General features: G+C 42.9%; 1 long non-coding RNA gene across 1 annotated transcript; it reads right to left on the bottom strand.

The window, feature by feature from the left end:
* Window positions 1–389: 389 nt before the first annotated feature.
* On the bottom strand, window positions 390–5,693 carry LOC125707920 (uncharacterized). The gene is made up of 4 exons (XR_007382390.1): window positions 5,522–5,693; window positions 5,068–5,145; window positions 1,464–1,507; window positions 390–1,167 (listed from the first exon to the last, which is right to left on the bottom strand). It is a non-coding gene; the product is annotated as an uncharacterized LOC125707920 (long non-coding RNA).
* Between the last annotated feature and the right edge of the window lie 14,858 nt (window positions 5,694–20,551).

The raw sequence follows: 20,551 nt of genomic DNA, 5'->3' as shown, positions 1-20,551 counted from the left end.
CATTTTTTGCGTTAGTCTCACCTTATTTTGGGTCGAGCACCTTTCTCCAAAGTACAAAGCCAAGTCCCTTCTGGGACGTGAGGTGGAGATCTTTATCGTTCTGGTCACATCTCAGGGTACTTTATCATGTGCCCCGACCAACACTTTGCAAAAAAAAAAACGGGAAGAGCGGCTCGTCACTACAAAAAGCTGATAAGGAAAAATTTCTCGTAAAAGAAAAGGTCACGGTACAAACAAAAAGCTATTTAATTTACTACAAGGTTCACTAGACATCAAAAAAGATTAATGTACTGCAGGAAAAAAAAATACATAAATAGATTAATTGGATTTCCATTTGGTTTGCTTTGGATGTTTTTTTTAACCAATCACAATGTTTATTTGGGCTTGAAAGAACACAATCGTTAAAGTTGTTGTTGTTTTTTTCTTGCATGTGAAAACACTCAGTGGTCTGACCCAACCCTATATTCCTTATAGGAATGCGAGAATGATACTGTTTATCTCGCATTTATTGGCTCAGCAGATCCTTTTACCTTCTAGAACAACTGGATGCTTAATGGAAAAATCTGGTTTAACCTCACAGCCCAGGGGCATGAAAACTTATATTTTACTGTATATGAATGCAGGAAAAAAAAATAATAAGTAGCAATTTTATCCCATCCTCTTCCACAACCTCAGAATTATCGCATCTTGACTTTTCTCTGCACTGGTATACTTGCGAGATATAAATAAGATGCAATTTGGCAGCGTTGCCGAACTATGCTGAGCCACACATCATAAGAATGGTGTTAAAGCAGTAGATTCACAGGGATGTGACTGCGAGCACAGGGAACACCTCTATTGGCGGTGAGTCCTTAATGCTGTTGATTTGTTCTGGCCGGAGTCTTGAATACTTTCTCTTGACATTGACATTAGCAATTAAAAACGAGCCTTGATTACTACCAAAATAAAGTGAAATGTAGCGTGTCATTTTGCACGCTATTAATCTGTATCTTTGCAGGTTTTAAAAATAAAAAAATCACTATTCCCCCATCAAAAATCTGCTCATCACACTGTCACTCCCAGTCTATATGGAGGGAATACAGCATACATCCCTTCAGCTGAAGAGGATGATTCAGCAGCCACTTCTGCCCTGGTAGCTTCAGTCCACGTATTTTTATGGGTAAATTCCTGTAAGAAGTCAAACCCATGTCATTAGACAGAGTTACTGCTCTCCAAATACAGCGAAACATTTAGCTTCTACATTTCATCCCCTATTTGATCTTTGAGAGGAATTTAGTTTTTTTAGTGAGAACGGAACAGGGCCACTTCACCCACAGACTTATCTGAAGACAACCTTTCGCAACCCCGCACGCACACATGTAAATGCAAGTTCTTGCACACTCATATACAGACATGCACACGCCTACAGATATAAAATCCTGAGGGCCAAAGCAGCAAATTAAGGGTTTGGAATACCACCACACCTGTGCTCACTCTCCAAATTGGCATATCTTCTGAAAGAGTCCCTCTAAAACATAGCAAAAAAACAAAGGTATTATCAGACCAAGAAGCCCTGAGTAACAGCTTGAATTGTCCACATTTCCGTTAGATTTTAAAACAGGAATCACTATCTGCAAGCTTGATCTTACCCTGTTTGTGGTTTTGCTCTGTGATACATGCCCTGCACTCTGCACATGATATTGTTTTCACCCATCCTCCCGTCTACCTTTTACCTGCTTTACAGGGTCAGGCTGACTGGGAGAGCTGGAATCGACAGCAGGCAGCGCAGAGAACAGGGATGGGGTTCAGCTGAGCAGGATGTCAGAGCTTTGTGGTATTGTGCTTAACTATTACCAAAATCCCTTCCCTATTTTTATAATCCAGGTACAGCTAACCTTACTTAAAGAGGAAAATAGTTACAAATTAACCAGTAAAAGAGGTTGCTTGTTATAGAAATATCATTTTGAAAAGTGTTCCGACTAAATTGGAACATTAATATTTAAAAAAAAAAAAGTTATTCTGATTCAAATTAGTTTTTTCTGAAACAAAAAAGTATGTAGCTAGAAAAATTATTTTTCCATAAATTTCTGAGAGTAATGCATGGTTTCACTAAAAATAAGTACAAGCCCTTTTGAGGATATTTATTTATTTTATTGTATTATAAACTAACCCATGTTGGACACTTGTCCAGTGATTAGTATAATCATTGGTATTCGTGGACAGTGTGGAAGTACGACAACCATTCAGCACAAGCTTTAAAGCTACTAAACTCACTCAGACCTAAATAAAAAAAAAAAACATCAAACCATTTGCTGAAGTCAGGTTTTCATTCTTTTCTAGCAAATTTGTAACGTCAAGTAACCAGCAATTTCCAGACTAACCCCAATAGTAACATCAATTTCATGTGTTCACCGGTATAATTATTGTTTTGATTTTTTAATTCAGTTATTTAAAATTTTGGTTTAGTTTTAGTTCTTTTTTTATTTTAAAGATATATTTCTACTTACCTTTTTATATTTTTAAATTTCAGTTCAGGTTTCAGTCGTTTCATTTCTAGGGACAGACTGAAAGTACAGCTATTTACTTTATAATTACCCTGGTGCTCACATAGCTATTACTGATGTCAGATTTACAGTGGAACCCCCCCCCCACACACACACACACTGTAAATTCCTCCTGAAAACACTATCCAAATTAGTTTTAAATGAGCAACCCCCAGTAATTAGTGAGCTTCGCATTGACCACACACACTTCTCAGCTTCACCTTCCAACCTACCACAGCCACCAAGCCATATTTTCTTGGAAAATGCATAAAATTGCCCTTTTAATAACCAAATCTAAACTGCTGATCTATTTTCTTAATTGAACCATTACTGAGAATACGGGTGAAGCCAGGGACTAATCAGTACTCTCCTGGGTTTTTTCCTAAATACGTTTTTTAAATTTTAGTAGGATATCTGTAAATCCTCAAATCCATTATAGGTTTAGCTGTTTAAATAAAGCATAGTTATTAAGAATGGCAATGGCCATGTGCAGAAATTCCGTGGTGATAGGAATGCGTGACAGGCGCAGGCAGGCAGCGTGTGAATTCTGCTTTACACGTGAGTAACACGCAGCAGTCGTCAGTGCACCGAAATCGCACAGATAGTACCACACAGATTTAATTACAGGGCTGATCCAGCAAATTGCCGTCCTATTGCATATCTATGCCCATAGAAATACAGAATGTAATTAGGCTTTATAAAGTCTGCCGTCATCCTTTGTTCTTTACGCGATAAGTTCTTCCCGGGTGGGACCAGCAATGTTTATCTTAAAACCAAGTATCATTTATAGATCCGCTCATAACGATTAGTGTGACGTAGAGTGATTTAGCCTTTACAGTATCCCCACATTGTTAGCACTTCCCCACTGGCCTACCACTCCGCCTTCTACCAGGGTGGGTCGAGAAAGGAGTCTTTTATCAGCACTATCGGCAGGACAGACCCAGCGGCTGCTGACAGCTGCCTGTGTACGGCACGGTGAAGATAAAGCCACTGCTGTATAAATATGGCACGAACCACGGTAAAGCGGGGGCGCAGGAGGAAGGCCGCATTGTACCTCCTGCACAATGGGCGCATTCTTAGGGCTGGGCAGAATAACAGGGCACTTCTGGATACTGCGGCACGGAGAGGGGTCTGCTGGAAGGCAGCGAAGGGTCCCCCACAGCCAGCATCATGGAAGCATAGGGGAGTTCCCAGATCAGGCCATATTTACTATGTTCTGTTAGTAATTCACAGGCTTCGGGGGCGGGGGGAATCCCAGAAAAGCTCAGGGGCTTAATGAGGGACAATAACATCAAGACACCCTGGCAAAACACTCCAACAGCAGGAGGTGATGAGGTGTAGTGGAGGTTCTGACTGTAAGCTCTCAGGGGCTTTATGGCCTGAATGGTGGAGCTGCTGGTCCAGAGTGTAGAGTCCTAAGTCCTAGATGAAGGTGAAGGAGGGGGGGTTCTGTCATTAGCATGGAGTCTCTTACCTGTCATAAATGCATCTGTGGATACCTGATCCACTCTACGCTACAGCAAATCTTGCAGGTTGTTTATTACTAATTCATTAAAATTGCAGTGCAACAGGCGTGGCAATACTTTAAGGGGACTAGGTGAGTCTGATGTGTATACAGATCTAAGCTGTATATGTAGAATGACAATAGATAGGAATACTAGAAACAAACATAGGGTGACCACCTATTCCATGTCAGAAGAGACGCGATGAGCTATGATGGTTTGTAAACGACCGTTTCAACAATTTCAAAGGACCCAGATTTCACTTAAGCACTCAGTTCTTGCTGTGTGCTGATTGGTCAGTCTCCTATAATCAGGCGCGTGTCACTAACGTTAATGTAAAACAGCTGGATGAGACTTTCAGTCAAGGAAACACGCAAGTAAAAGTGTTAGACGAACCAAATAATTTAGCCGGGCATGGGAGCCTTTCCTTTTTTGAAGTAGCTTGTAAAGCCTGAAATAGCTCATAGTGTCCTTCCTGACATGGATTGGGTGGCTCACCCTAACCAAGCATGATTAGGAAAAGCACCCTGAATGAGAAACATGCAAAAATGCTTGTGAAGATTCTTTTCAAAAGTAGTTGCACTACAATGTCCACTTGTTTACATTAAGTTCTCTTTAAGTACACCTTCGAGCAGAAATAGAGACTAGAGTCTAGACATGTAACCCCTTTAAAAGGGAGACACTGCTGATCGGTGCAAGCTCATTTCTCATCATCCTGAGTGGTACCTGAGCATGTGAAGGTCCCCCCCCCCCTCCCTGGTAGTCGAGAGTGAGCATCTCTCTCTCCCCACGTTGAGACCTATTTACATGCACTGAACTAAATCCATCCATCCATTCATTTTCCGAAACCACTCGTCCTATTCAGGGTCACAGGGAATCTGGAGCCTATCTCGGAAGCTATGAGGGAACAACCCAGGATGGGGCACCAACCCACCACAAGGCACACATTCACTCCCACGCGCCTTTGGGAAATTCGCTACCTCCAATTAACCTCAGCATCTATTCAGAATAACAGTGTAAAAATGCAAAGTGAGGAGACTTACCCAAAGCAGCGCGTCACCCAGCTGTACCTCAGGGAAGTGGCACCAAGATAACGGACTGTAGGTGCTGGCCGATGAAAACTGAAAATTGGCCCAGGTTACATTTAGTGATATTAATACCAAATTCATTAACGTTCTATACCGCTTGGCCTATACGGGGTCAAAATTGGCATATGGCCACGTAATAACCCAGGACTGGACGCCAGCCTGTGGCAAGGCACACGCACCATTCAGTGGGGTGTTTTTTGTAGCCTTCGGTGAGAAAACTGAGAGTGAAACTGACCAATATTTTTGCTTAAGCAGTTAAAGTCTTAAACTTATTTTTACTTAGTGTCATTTTTGAAAGAAATAACAACACAAGACACATGTTGGCAAATGAGTACGAGACATTAAAATGTTATATTTCTGGATAGAGAGATAATGAGGTGAATTTGAAGCGTCTTGGACCAGTTTTTACCTTGTGAAACAGGAGAATGACGATTACATCGGAAAAAACGTCCCGTAGGCTGATTACAGTAGAGGTTAGTCGGACATTTCTTCCGCGTTTTAGGTTATACGTATAAGACTGGGTACTGCATCAAATATATCGTTAATTTTTTCAACATATAATGATTCATTTTCCTATTTGCCGAAAATCGAGCTGTAATCACGCGCCTGAGCCAGAAGGACGCATCCTTTGCGACTTTTCCGATACGTTCGCGGGAAAAATATGTATCGCTCGTTTTTTAAATTGGGGTGTAGGAGTTTAATCCTCATGATGTACAACACTGGTCATATTTTAAATATCAATTATATAATTAATAAATATAATGGCAAGGAAACGTGCCGTGACAGCTTGACAGAGAGAGCAAACCACGCACGTATCTACCTATATTTCTAAAGCGGAAAAAGAAATAGGAGCTGTGTTTAGTTGCTCTACCCTCCACTCACTGGCTCAGTCTCTGTCCATTTAGTGTGGCATTCATAAAGGTTGTTAGTGACACCTGCCAAAGATTACTCCACTACAGCACCCTAATTTTATAGGTTTAATAGCTAAGCTTAGGCCCCACATACTACACGGTGGAGGAATGTCCCTTCTCTTCTCTGCCTTAACTGCATGGCTGGTTAGTTGTTTGTCCACACACATGCGTACACTTATTTTTGGCTTCTGCTGAATGCCTATTCTTCTCACAGGTCCCCTGTACACCTTCTCATTTATCCTCTAGTCACGCCTCTTACAGGCTTGGTCAAGTTTCCCAGATCGAATGACTTGTCCCCAAGAGTGTCTGATACATTATTCATCTAGCCCTGTCAATAATAACAGAGGAGCAGGGCGGAAGCTGGTTGGACCATCACGAGTGAGTAATGGATTACCTGGAAACCGCTACCCCCTACGTCGCTAAGAAAGATGAAGGAAATCCAACAACAAAGGAGCGAAACCTACGCAGTTTGAGCCCCAAATAACACTGACTGCTGGACCCACATGTAAAACCAGTGGGGTTTGGGTTTCAGCACCATTAAAATAGACCCCCCTCTCCAACAGGGGCCAGCTGTCTTGTAGTAAATTGCAGGAGATCAAGGCCTAGTCAGCCTGTCAGACCCTCTGATTCCCTCCTTAGATGGACCAGGAGGGCTGCCTCCCTTGCTCCTAAATTGCCCTTTACGGCATAGTAGCTTTACATTTATACCACTTTCATGCAGCCAGATGGAACACTGCAGTCTGGAAGTGTTCCCCCCCCCCCCAAAACTTTATCCAAACAATCCTGTCCCTTCGAGGCCAGTCATTTCTTACATGAGAAAATATAATCTGATTTCTGATCATTGTGAGTCAGGGTCCCCATACTGACTGATTCCACTCACTCGGGAACACAGGCCTAATAATATACACTTGTTGAAGGGGGGGAATGAGGGGAGGACTTCACAAAAAAAGTGACCTTGTCCAACCAGCAAAGCCGAGGGTATAAGAACAATAATAGCCCTGCCTAAAAATAAAAGAGGCAGAATGACAGTGGAGGTTTCCATTACAAAGGCCCTGAACTGGCAGGACGGCCTCTTTGAAAACTAGCGACAAAAGACCAAGGTCCCCAGCGATCAGGTTCCCTTTATGTAGGGTCCACCTGGGAAAAGGAGGGTAACAGGGAGTCGTTTGAAGTGACAGTGAGCAGCTCTTCATGTTCTTTCGGCCCGTAGCCTGTGCCTTGCCGGCTCCCGCTTGCGATCCCCGGCCTGGGAATGTCGGCGACGCGACATTGTTGCCGTGATGCGACTGCCACCCGGCACGCCCGCCACCTCACCCCCTGCACAGGGACTCCATTGTCCGGCCCGTTTTTCTGCGTCTCGCCTTCCACCCGCTGCAGCCGCTCCGCTGGGGCTCATGGTCCTTGTGAAAAGAGACGCAGCCGCAGCAAAATTTTGGCAACAGATTTTTTTGTCATCGAAGTAAACTATTGTAATTTCTATGAATATAAATACTCCAAGAAATTAATAGTGTAACACTTTACTTAAAGCAGGCATATAATTGAATTATAGATATCTTCATAATTGCATTATAATGCATTCAGAAAGTATTATAAACACAGCTATAAATATTTATAAAAAGACATAACACATTATAGCCAGGTTTATTATACATTATGAATGATCTCCGCTGTAATAAACTATAAATACCTTCATAATGCATTATAACGGTCAGTATAAGCCATTATGATATTTGTAGCGCATTATAGATGAGAGCATTTATAATAATGATCATGGCTATAATGAGTTATGCCTTTTTATAAATATTTACAACATGTTTATAATACTTTATGAATGCATTATAATGCATTACGAGGGTATGTATAACGCAGTGACTATTACTATTACTGTTTTTTCTTTTACAGCAATTATGATATTTTTCTTAAAGTACCAGTGGACCCTCAAAAGAGCCTGGCCAGCTGAGCTCTCCCCCTGATTGTAAACCTCAGGAACCCCACGGAGCCGGAACAGTTAGCTCTAGGAGAGCAGAACCTGCAGGTAAGTCAGTCCTGCTCACACTGTTATACCCTGGGCTCTTTCCTTAGTGGGACATAGAAATGCACAGTGATTTTGTAAAGCAGGATCTCCATGAAACCTGTCGGGAGTCTGATACCATACAAAAACACCAAATGTTTAGAACCATATTCACCGATCAACCACAACATTAAAACCACCTGCCTAATTTTGTGTAGGTCCCTCTCATGCTACCAAAACAGCTCTGACTCGGGAAGCACCAATACCATTCTGACTGAGTACAAGTAGTGATGCATGCTTCCTGGTACTTGCCGATACTGATATCAATTATGGCTGTGCGACGTCAAAAAACCAGTATGCAATATTTTAACTTAAAAGTATTGGGATTAACAGTAGTAATGAATCCCCCCTCCCCCAAATGCAGCACCAAGTGGGGCACTTAATAGTTTTTTTGCTGAAAAAAGTGAACGCCTGAATAGAATGATATACAGACTATCCGCTAAACCTCGAAAGCAGTGGTTCACAAGCTTTTATGGCATGTAAACACCTCAGTGAGTACTGTGCTCTCCACGTACCGCTACTGCAACATTGTGCCTGATTGATAGTGGGTAAGACATTCTGTTATGTTCACTGCACAAGGTTTATCGTTTGACATTTTCTCTCTCTGTGCTCAGTTTTGTCATATTCGTTCTTATGTTTAATTTGTAGATGTTTAATTAGATTACTGGTGTTGTTTGCCACTGCAATTGGGGAATACTGCTGCCATGAAGCGGTGTACTTGGTCTGCGACAATGTCTGGGTAATTGGAGCATGTCGAAGTGACACTCACATGAATGCCAGGAACAGGTTTCCCAGCTTAATTTTGCCCAGAACATTAAACTGTCTCCGCTCACATGCCTTTTTCCCATAGTGCATCCTCATGCCATCTGTCTCCCAAGTAAACGACACACGCGCATTCCGGCCGTCCACAAGACATAGTAGAAAGAAAGCGTGATTCATCAGACCAGGCCAACTTCTGCTGTTGCTCCATGGTCCAGTTCTGATGCTCAAATGCCAATTGTAGGCACTTCCGGAGAAGGACAGGGCTCAGCACAGCCTGCTGCTACGCAGCCCCACACGCAGCAGGCTGCCATGCAATTTTGGCACCTTTGTATCATAACCAGCATTAAGTTGTGCTGCAGTAGGATCTGATCCTGTGGCATCAGACTAGCCTTCACTCCACAAGTGCATCAATGAGGCTTGGGCACCTATGATCCCGTTATTGGTTTACTTGTTGGCCGTCCTTTTGGTAGGTATTGACCACTGCATACCGAACATCCCAGAAGACCTGCCGTTTTGCAGATGCTCTGACCCGGTTGTCTAGCCGTCACAATTTGGCCCTTCAGTGTTGCTCAGACCCTTCCGCTTACCCTTTGTTCCTGCTTCCAACACTTCAACTAATATATGATGGCACCCTTGAGAGGTACCGCTGTAACGAGGCAGCCGATGCTGTTCGCTTCACCTGTCAGTGGTTTTAATGTTATTGCTGACTTTCGTAAATTCCTGACGCTCTGCAGCATTTCTCAAGTGGCCCTTATCAAAAACCATTGCCCCATTTTCGAAATAAACCCTTGTCTTCCTTCTTGAAGGACACAGGTTTAAGTGTCTTATTAAAAAGGTTGACCTGGAGTAACCCCAAACACAGCTTTATAATGGATTCACCACGACAGGGGCTGGAGTGCATGACATAAGGTCTGGAAGTCAGTGCACCGTGAGTCAGGGTAGGGACCTGTAATAGTGCACTCATTATTAATGAAAAGGACCCATCTTTGGGGGGGGGGGGCGCAAATAGGCCCCACTGTCAATCTTGAAAATGCTCTAGCAGGTTTGAATGGGGTACAGGGAAGTTAAATGAAGTGGGGGTCCTGTAACATTAAAATGGACCACAGACAAAAGGGGCTCGGGGGGGGGGGGGGGGTCATCTTCTGAGTGATGAGATGGGACGCCGCACAGCTAACAGGAAGATTACAGCTACCGATCCAAAGTGCTTTCCTCAAAGTCACTCGATCTCATGGGCGGCCCTACGGAGATGCTGAAGGTTGACTCCTCCGTGACCTTCCTCCATCCCAGCGGACCACTTTAAACAGGCAGGCGGGGGGCCCTCCGTGACCTGGCTCCCGTGTTCTGGCATCCTGCTAAGCTATCCAAAAGCTGCCTGATTCACATTCGAGAGGGATCGATCCTAATTGGGAATGACGGCACATCTTCTCCCCCACAGCCTGTGGGAAGGAGGGCAGGGTGTGCCGGTCGTTGTCCCCAAACCCCCCGGGAGGTGGCCTCCAGCAAGCAGGTTAAGTAGAGTGGCCTAGGGGAGAATGGACCAGATGGAGGCCTGTATCGACAGGGTAGGGGAACAAGAAGGGGAAGTTAGGATGCGGCCAATCCGCTTTTAAATCATTGACCCCCAGTGTGCAGGTCAGATGTGTCACTCTGCCAATTGTCTTTGAAATGAGGTGTCCCAGAGCATGCATGCAGAGTCCTGCACGTCTACAAAACATTTCTAAAAGCAAACAAAATTTCATCATGGTGTTTCATAATTACTGTGGTCACACACACACACACACACACACACACACACACACATACACGTAGGGTATACCTATCCTTATGGGGCCCACTCATTCACTTCTATGGGAAAAATGCTAACGCTAACCTTAATCCCCACCCTGCTCTAACCATAACCATAGGTAACCAAGCACAATTCAAGAGTTTTGCATTTTTAATTTTTTCATAGCAGTCACTGATTTTTATAAAATAGAGTTTTCCCTTATGGGGACCAGGAAACCTGAAAAACTGATGTTTATCACGTTATGGGGACATTGTGTCCCCCATAAGGATAGGTATACCCGCTCGCACACACACTCACACACACACACACACACACACACACACACACATATACATGCATTCTCACACAGTACATGACGCCATCTAAAATAAGACTGCATTTCCTGCACTGCCTATTTGTTTTCATATTTCGGCATAATGAGCTCAGTCTTATCAGGCCCTGCAGATTTGTCAAGCCGCGTCCAGTCTTGGCCGTGCCGGGGTAAAGAAAGGTGTGTGCTCATTTTCAATGACACATTGTTTTCTCAGATGTGGATCAGCTGTAGAAGCATTACATCCTGTCTGTACATAAAGTCCGTGGCCCAGGCAGGAAACTGGCAGGCTGAGATTGAGTCCTGGGCTCCCCCCAGCTGGACAACTCTACTCCAGGGGCATGCGAGAGTATGTGTGAGGCTGAGAGCAGCCTTCATCTTCATTCGTGGAAACCTGAGAAAGTCCGGAGTTCCGTTTAGTTAGTTCATTGTTAAACTGCATCTCATAAAGGACCCTAACAGTAGTGAGTGAATAGATCTAGCACAATTTCGATTCCACTGATCCACCGTGTCCACATGTCCAGCACGTCCAGCATGTCTCCACAGGTCAGACCACCAGACCCGTAACTCTGGCTCAGTCCCAGAAACCCATGTGTCCTTCTATTGTGTTTACAGTTATTATTTGACATGAGCAGTAACTGATCGTCTTCCTTCAAGGGACAAGGGAATAATTGATAGTATAGTTTTAAATATTAGTAAACTGGATGTTCTAGAAAAATCCAGCTTAGTTCCTTGTAATAAGTCAGAAGTGAAAATGTGTCAAAGCCATAGGTTTTATTTCAGCATCGGTTCCAAATCAGCTTTGAAACCCCTGCTCCCTAAAACATACATGGGACTCCTATAATATTGATAAAGACAAGTCCCTGCCATCCATACCCAAATCTATACCCTTGAAATGTGTAATAATATTTTTTTTATTAAAGTGTCATATTTTATTACTTAAAATGCATGAAATCTTTGTAAAAACGAAGCTGGAGAGTGCTGATAAAGCAGGCCCTGAGTTCTCTTTGCAACACTGCAAAGATATCATTCCTGATACGCAGTAGACAAGATCTACCAGTAGCGGATGTGTTGTACCACACGTAACTGAACAGGGAGCTGGAAGCCAGAGACTGTGACATGGAGGACCAGAGAGTCAGCAGCTCGGGAGGATGGGGGTTTTCCTCTCCGTACCACCTTGGGGAGCGAGCGTAATTACACTCTCATTATCATCTGTGACTGCAGGCATGCTGTAGAGGTGACCTTGAAATAGTTTATGGCTTCTCAGTGAAACAGTCTGCTCAGGAGTGTCCCTGCAAAGTCAAGTTGATTCAGCTGAAAAAATAGGAATTTATTTATTTTTTTCTCGAAGAAAAAAAAAAAAAACATATTTCACCCCAGGAAATATGACTACAAATTTTACGCTCAATTCAAAGGCCAGTTTCTGATTGTGTTTCTTGGTTTCCGTTCCCACCTTCGACGCTCTCTACACGGAGCGGGACAGTTCCTAAATCCTCCAGCTGCTTCTCGGGGGGGGTCAAGGGTCGAGCGTTTCTTTGCAGTGTGACAATTAATTGTCTCTGTTTCCCAGCAGCCTTCCGTCAGGGCATGAAAAAAATCTGCTCCGTTCACAGACAGTCAAACTTGTTTATACTTGGTGAGTTATAAAAATTGTAAATTCGCTTATTTAGGGAACTGCTGGAATTTGAAAAAAGAACATCTCACCCTCGTAAAATCTAACCAGCTATACTCACGATCTAATTTTGTATCCTGTGTTTATTGAAACCCAGTTGATTTTCAGTAAAGATTCACCACAGCATATTGTTGGAAACTGGACTTGCAGTCAAAGGGTTAGAAGCTACTGGTGGGGGGGAGAGGGAGGGTGGGGGACTGCTGTTGTGTCCCCTCAGACATTTCTTTGTTTTCATCGCTTGTTTTCGTAGAGAAAAAAAAATGAAAATAGTGAGACTGTGTGAGGATTTAAGTATTTCCTTAACGAACAGCAGGAAGAAGTGAGATGGGCAGATGAAGCTCAGCAGGCCTGTAAGAGGATGGAGATGAAACGCTTGATGAGTTAATTAAATCAGTTGCTTAGCAGCTCCACTATAAACTAATTAGTTACACTTGAATAAGCATTTAAAGATGGATTGCAAAATTAATGTACTTAATGGCGACTGCAGGTTTGCGAATAACAATTGTCACCAAGGGAAAATCTGCAGGGAAGCAGTAATCTTCAGGAATGCACGTTAATTTGCGTTTCTTGTCCACACAGAGGGTCTTGAATGACATTATCATTGGAAGTCGGTAACTCAATATGGCCACGCAGCACGAGTTACAAGGGCTGCCCGTGACTAATAAATTACTGATGAGACCACCGTGGTCGAGGCTGTACGTTTGACGCAATGTGTGCTTACTGGAAGGACACACTTTTCATTTAAAATGTGCAGGTGATCATTGTCCTGGAGGGTGAACAGAGCAGGTGATGTGGGACTCTGGTCGGCTGAATCCTACTGCCTTTGATCGTCACGGCACTACCGAAAGCCTGCCGATATATTACAGGCGTGCCCCTGTTCTGTGATTTCCAACTTTCCCATGTTGTAGGTGAATAGGCGGTGTGTAGCTCAGACATTTCCCTTACTGGTGTGTGTCCCAGAAAGGGAAGACCTTAAAGCATCACTCAGCACATAAGAAGGGCAAGTATGTACCCGGAAAGTTTGTGCTTCGGTTCCAACCGCAAGGAACAGATATGAGAATACCGGGGTAAAAATGATGAGCATGGGGCAAATGTGTAGGAGCACAAAGGTTTAGAAAGTCCTAATCTGTATGCACCAAAGAAAGCAGATGTATCTTTTAGACCTGACCACATTACTTAGCATGATCTGAGTGCCATCAAATAAGGATGAGTGATAATTTTTTACGATTAAATGAGGATATAATGTGATTCTCCTGATAGCTCCATCCCTAAGAATAGGTAGACTATTGGAATTTTATCATCCCATCACGTCGAAATTATGGAGTCTAGGTGTCATTTTGGACTGTTGTGTGGACCTTCTTCACCCACGGCTAGCCGGTCCCCATGGTCCTCTGGTCAGGGACGTTTAATGTCCCATGTCCTTACTTAAAGAGTGGGGGTGACCATGCCTGTGAGGCTACTGCACCCAAGTCCCGGAACGTTCTTCCACTGGCCCTGAGATCTGCGGACTCTTTTAACAGTTTTAAATGTCTGCTGAAAACTCATTTGTTTACTATGAAATTTCAGATCCAGAAGGTAAAAATCCAGCTGCGCATAAAGACTAATGGTCATATAGTACTCAAGTAGTTGGTTGAAACAAAATCCTGGTCTGGATTTTTCCTTTCTGGAACTGAAATGGCCACCTCTGTTTATTTTATATATGTATTAATCTTAACATGTAAGGCACTTTGTAATCGTGTGTCTGAGAAAAGTGCTATATAAATAAACATTACTTATAACACAGGAAGTGGGGCCGTGTCACATGACCACATGTTTGCTCAATACCTTCCCTCAAGCTCTGCCTTGCAGATGGTGTCTGATGTGGGTACAGGTAGAGGCACTGTCTTTATTGCTTTTGGAGACCGCTGTCAGAAAGGGACGATTTATCTTGTAGTGACAGTCTACATTGGCAAGTGTTTTACATTCTGTGTGGGACTTCTGAAGGGTGAGGTGGTGATCAAGCAAACGCTCATTAATTTTACAGTGTGGCAGCATTTCAGAATTAATGGATGTGCGTTTTTCTACATTTGACTACTTGGGATTGATTGGGCTCCACAATGTCAGAGTGACGTTAATATGTGCGTCTTACTGGCGCACAAAGTAATGATACCGCGACTGTGTGATTGCGCGGTTACCAAAAAGCACAGGAGGCCAGGTACTCAAGATCTTGGGCTGGAATTGCTGGTACCTCAGTCCCTAGTTACCATGAACAAACCTGATACAGTTCATCTGTTATGAGGAACAGATCCCACTGTAGAGTCACGCGTTGCTTAAAAAAGGGCTTACACAAATCTGCCTTCTCAGACAGTGTAGTTGAGTGAACGTCATAGAGTGTACTTACACAAACCTAGATGACATTATTTATAAAAAAATAATGAAAGGCACAGTTTAGCAAATACATAGACCAGCAGCATACTTGTTTATTATCATTTTCAAAAATGCTTTGCTTTCCTATGACCGCCAGCACAGTACGTTTGTTTGCACCAGCATCACCACAAACATGTGAGCAATGCACTGGCGCTACGATGTCGCTTGGCAAGAGGAATTTTTCAGCTCCTTTATAATCTTATGCGATCCACCGCTGTTGACTAAAGCTCCGTCATGAAGTGCATGATTGAATTTGCTTTAAGGTACTTTGCAAATATGCGGTTTGTAAATATTAGGGTGCAGAGTAATAAGCAGAAGAAATTTAATGTAATGCTCCCAAATACTCACAACCCCCCTAAACATGTTTGACTTCTACAAAAACGTGTGCATATGGTGTCACACAGCAGCCCGACCTCATTGCAGCACAATATTCCATTACCATATTCCTTTAATTGTATATAGCATCATATCCCAATCCGGTCCTTGGGGACCCACGGACAGTCCACATTTTTGCTTCTTCCCAGCTCACTGTCTAGCAGGGAGCTCAGAGGGAGCAAAAACATGGACTGGCTGTGGGTCCCTGAGGACCGGATTGAGAAACGCTTGTATATGGCATGAGAAATACCTCGAAGACCACATGGAAAAAAACAATTTTTCCATAGTTTATTCCAGCTTTGCCATCTTGTGGACAATCCACCAGAGCTGTCCTGGGCTGTGGATCTTCTCGGATCGGCCACAGTCCACTTTCAGTCACTTCATTTGCCATTGCAGCTGGTGGCGTCCCTTAATTACCAGGGATTTTCTAATATTGGATGGGTGATCAGTACAGTATAAATGAAGACCGAATAAAATAAAATATCCTATATCCTAATGCCAGTTTATTTATTCTTATATATTCTTATGTGGAAAGCAGTTAGATAGGGTTGCTTTTCCCAGGTGTGTTGAGATAAAGGCTGTCAGTACATCTCTTAAAGTGTCACTCACTGCTGTGTCACAGTTTAAATGTCACATATTTTTTTGACATGATTCACACATTTTAAACATCTCGTTCAGCAGCTGTATGCAAATGTTGTTGGTTTTGAAAAGCTTTGGTTGTGCTCAGAAATGAGGTATGAATGTTTTGTCTCCAGGTTCATCAGAACACTGCACTGGAAGTCTGGAAATGGATGGATGGATGGATGGATGGATGGATGAACAGATGGACCGATGATAACTCTTGAGGTGATAGCCATGGATTCAAGGCTCCCCTTTCGTGCTCACTTTGTGTGTTAAATGTATGTTTTATGTCGACTTCCTTTGCACTTTGCGGTCATTTAGCATACCGTACGCTTATGCTAATTGATTGTCATAAGATGACTTTGTACTGTGTTTTTCTGCAAATTTGTAATTTCTATACCATTCTTTAGGTTTGCATATAATGTAAGGCGTACTGTTTCTCCTAAGTGTCTTGCAATTCTGTCCTGTACTGCATGTTTGCCACCGAACCACAGACAATTCAGGCATGTCTGTATGTACTGACAATAAAGTGTACTGAGTTAAGTTTAATAGATAATTAACACCGTACACAATATTCAAGAGCAATGTAGGCTAAGGGTTACAAATGAAAAAGTAGAAATAATTTAGGAAGGAATATGTACTTCATAGAGCAGAGAAGCACTGCACCTAACTGCGATTATCCTTGCGGTAAATAAAACAACGTCCTGTATTTTAGGAAGGATGAATGCAATAAAATGATAAGAGAATTCTGTGCGTTCCAGCTCATACAGGACACAGACGAGTGGATCTTCACATGCAGCAGTGTTCATTCTAGGTGTACCATATCCTCCTGGCATGAGTCACACCTGCAGCCCAGGGAGAAGGCACCTAACATCCTTACCCACTGCACGACAGTGCCACCTGAGGGAAGAAGCCCTCACAGCTTCCCTTTCAAAGATGCATGCAGATAAGGGACTCATCAAGGCATATTTAACAAGGTTTGATAGCGAACTTTCATTGCCCAGATTCAGCCTTCAACATCCCCTTTAAGAACCTTGAACCTAACCCACAGTGCCAACAGATGTTGTATATAAACAAGAATTTGATTCCGAGCCTCAAAAGATAGTGAAAGAGAGGTGCGGTGTACTATGAAATAAGTTTAACATATCCAGATTAACCCGATAGAGCCAGCTAACTCTGACTGCCGCAATCAGTGTTAGACGATACTATGATAGCAGTTATCAACTTGGTAAATTGACTTGGGGTTTCTTAATCAGTGTCTGTTCCTGTTTACATAAAAGGGGCATCATTAGTTTCTATCGTTGCAAACTAACGATGCAAACTAAAAGCCACACTTTGATAGGACTTTGATCGGTGGGTAATACACCCCCCAGCCCTGGTCTGCAAACTCAACACCCCCATCTCCCCAGCAAATTTAATCCAAATTTATATTAAAGCCTCAAAGGAGCTAATGCTGATTATTGGTATCAGGATAAAAACCTCAAAACCTCAATAAGAAAATCAGTAATATCCCATCCCTGTTATTTAGTCAAAGGGCAGTTCATATATAGGCTATGTTTTTTGGTGAAATGGTAGTCTGTATATATGTTTTTTGGTGAAATTGTAGTCTGTATATATGTTTTGGGTGAAATGGTAGTCTGTATATATGTTTTTTGGTGAAAGGGTCGTCTGTATATATGTTTTTTGGTGAAAGGGTAGTCTGTATATATGTTTTGGGTGAAATGGTAGTCTGTATATATGTTTTTGCTGAAAGGGTAGTCTGTATATATGTTTTGGGTGAAATGGTAGTCTATATATGTTTTGAGTGAAATGGTAGTCTGTATAGATGTTTTTGGTGAAAGGGTAGTCTGTATATATGTTTTTGGTGAAAGGGTAGTCTGTATATATGTTTTGGGTGAAATGGTAGTCCGTATATATGTTTTGGGTGAAATGGTAGTCTGTATATATGTTTTTTGGTGAAAGGGTAGTCTGTATATATGTTTTGGGTGAAATGGTAGTCTGTATATATGTTTTGGGTGAAATGGTAGTCTGTATAGATGTTTTGGGTGAAATGGTAGTCTGTATATATGTGTTGGGTGAAATGGTAGTCTGTATATATGTGTTGGGTGAAATGGTAGTCTGTATATATGTTTTTTGGTGAAAGGGTAGTCTGTATATATGTTTTGGGTGAAATGGTAGTCTGTATAGATGTTTTGGGTGAAATGGTAGTCTGTATAGATGTTTTGGGTGAAATGGTAGTCTGTATATATGTGTTGGGTGAAATGGTAGTCTGTATATATGTTTTTTGGTGAAATGGTAGCCTGTATATATGTTTTGGGTGAAATGATAGTCTGTATATATGTTTTGGGTGAAATGGTAGTCTGTATATATGTTTTGGGTGAAATGGTTCTGTATAGATGTTTTGGGTGAAATGGTATGCCAGTTTTACTCCAAAAGCTTTCACTTAAACCTATTCGGAGCAGGTTAGGTGTACATTCTCAGTTTACCTTGGTGATATAAAATTTATCCTATTTAAAAATGAGCTACAATCTGCAGTAGCCAAAACACAGAAGAAAGCAAGAAGACATTTCCCTAAGCCAATGAGCTGGTTTTGTAGTGCATCTTCTGGTCTCCCAAGATCTTCTTTGGCTCTGGATAAGGAGGTACATGGCTCTAAACCAGGCTTGGTGTAGGTACTTTCCTGTGAGTGAGGGTACTTTCTTTCTGGGACTGGCAACTCCAGGACAGCACAAAGAGAGATCTGGACCCCTGAAAGATTCTAACAAATGTCCCCCCTTCTCCAATCCAAAGCCACCATTATCCACACTCCAACCAGTGCGGGCAGCAGAACAAATCATGCAGGGGGGAACGGTAAAAGCTGTCAATCAAGGAGGGGGGAGGCAGATGACCCTTAGCTCTGCCCCTGGCAGAGACCAGAGTTATTTGTTTTAGGATGAACGCCTTTATTGAAAAGTAAATTTGAAATGAAATCGAATACGATTTCCTTGGTGAGTGGCGTTTCGGGGCAGGGGGGATGCACCATGGCTCATTTGGGGGGGTGATGGCCTGGAAATGCACCCCATGACACAGACTCTGGCCCTCAAAGTCTTTCCCTTTCTCCCCCCTTATGGACAGCCCTGATCAGTTGGGTGCAGTGATTGTGTTTGTTTAGAGAGTGTGTGTGTGTGTGTGTGTCTGTGTGTGTGTGTGTGTGAAAGAGCATAATAGCTGTCTTACAGGGCCAGTTTTTATTGCTGCTTTATTGCATTAAAGCACCATTCACATAACTGAATATCCTCACCAGCCCCCACTGCCCGCAAACTTAACCCCAATAACGACATATAAGATTGATGGATGGATAAAATCTAAATGCAGTTTCACTGCAGCACATACACTGAATGACAAAGACATCTTACACTGTCAGAAAAAAGTACCAGTTTGTACCTTTGCTTTCCACTGGAGTTGTACCCTCAAGACTACCCAGCAGAAGGTAATTGTACCTTTTAAGGTACAGAAATGGACTTTGAGAAACATCCCCAAGGTATAAACGATGGTGACGTACCTCCAATGGTACAAAAATGTTCCTCAGAGTCCATTTCTGTGTTATTATTATTCATGGTGATTTAAGGGTTGCTAAACCTTTAGGTATCATTCTTGAACTCACTTCTAAAGTAGGTTTCTTCAGGCTGCCGCAAGATAAGGAGCACAAAATACCACAGTGTGCATAATTACTTGCAGAGCTGTTCCACACCACATTCTTGCTATTGTCAGGGTGATGGGAACATGGAACATCAGGAACAGGTCCTGAGGGAGGGGGTACAGCAGGCAGAGAGGGAAGTCCTTCCACGACAGAGTGGGGCAGAGCTGCCAGGTTGTTACAAGTCTATGAACTGTGGGTCGAAGTTGCCAGTACCTAGAACAAAGGCAGAAGGAGGAACTGCAAACACAGAACAGGGGCCTGCAAGGATGAGAGCTCATTAGCCTGGACGCCAAGTACTTAATATGGGTTAGAGAAACATTACATCAGGTTAGCACTAACTGGCACTTATTATAGGAAACCTAAGACCACATCGGGTTTGTAATGATACCACTGCAAAGTATCTTGGGGGAAAAAAAAACATCATTTCACTTCTTTCCTGCAGCGCCATGACTGATGTTCTCGTCGCCCTCATTTCTACAGCCCTGTCAAAGAGGTGCGACTGTCAGCTGGTTTGTCACTGAAAGACACCAACAAATGTGCTGGAGAGCAGATCATGTGGACCTTGTAATGGAGTCCTCAGTGGCTGCCTGTTTCATTTCCCTTTTGTTTTTTTGTCACACCTCAACAAAGAACCACAGGGTTGGACTGGCCATCTGGCATACCGGGCATTTTTCAGGGGAAGCACAGAGCACCAGGCTGTGTCACACCCTGGATGGAAGGCCAACCCATCAAAGGGAACATGCAGGTACACACACAGTAATACAATATGGGCAATTTAGAGATCCCTGGAGTGCTACTGGGCCTTCTGGGGATATATATTAGTTCCAGTCTCTTTTAATCCTGCTT

This window comes from Brienomyrus brachyistius, chromosome 14, assembly GCF_023856365.1.
Source record: "Brienomyrus brachyistius isolate T26 chromosome 14, BBRACH_0.4, whole genome shotgun sequence".
Taxonomy (NCBI): Eukaryota; Metazoa; Chordata; class Actinopteri; order Osteoglossiformes; family Mormyridae; genus Brienomyrus; species Brienomyrus brachyistius.
Note: the sequence above shows the minus strand (reverse complement) of the source record. Positions and strands in the feature narration are given on the sequence as shown.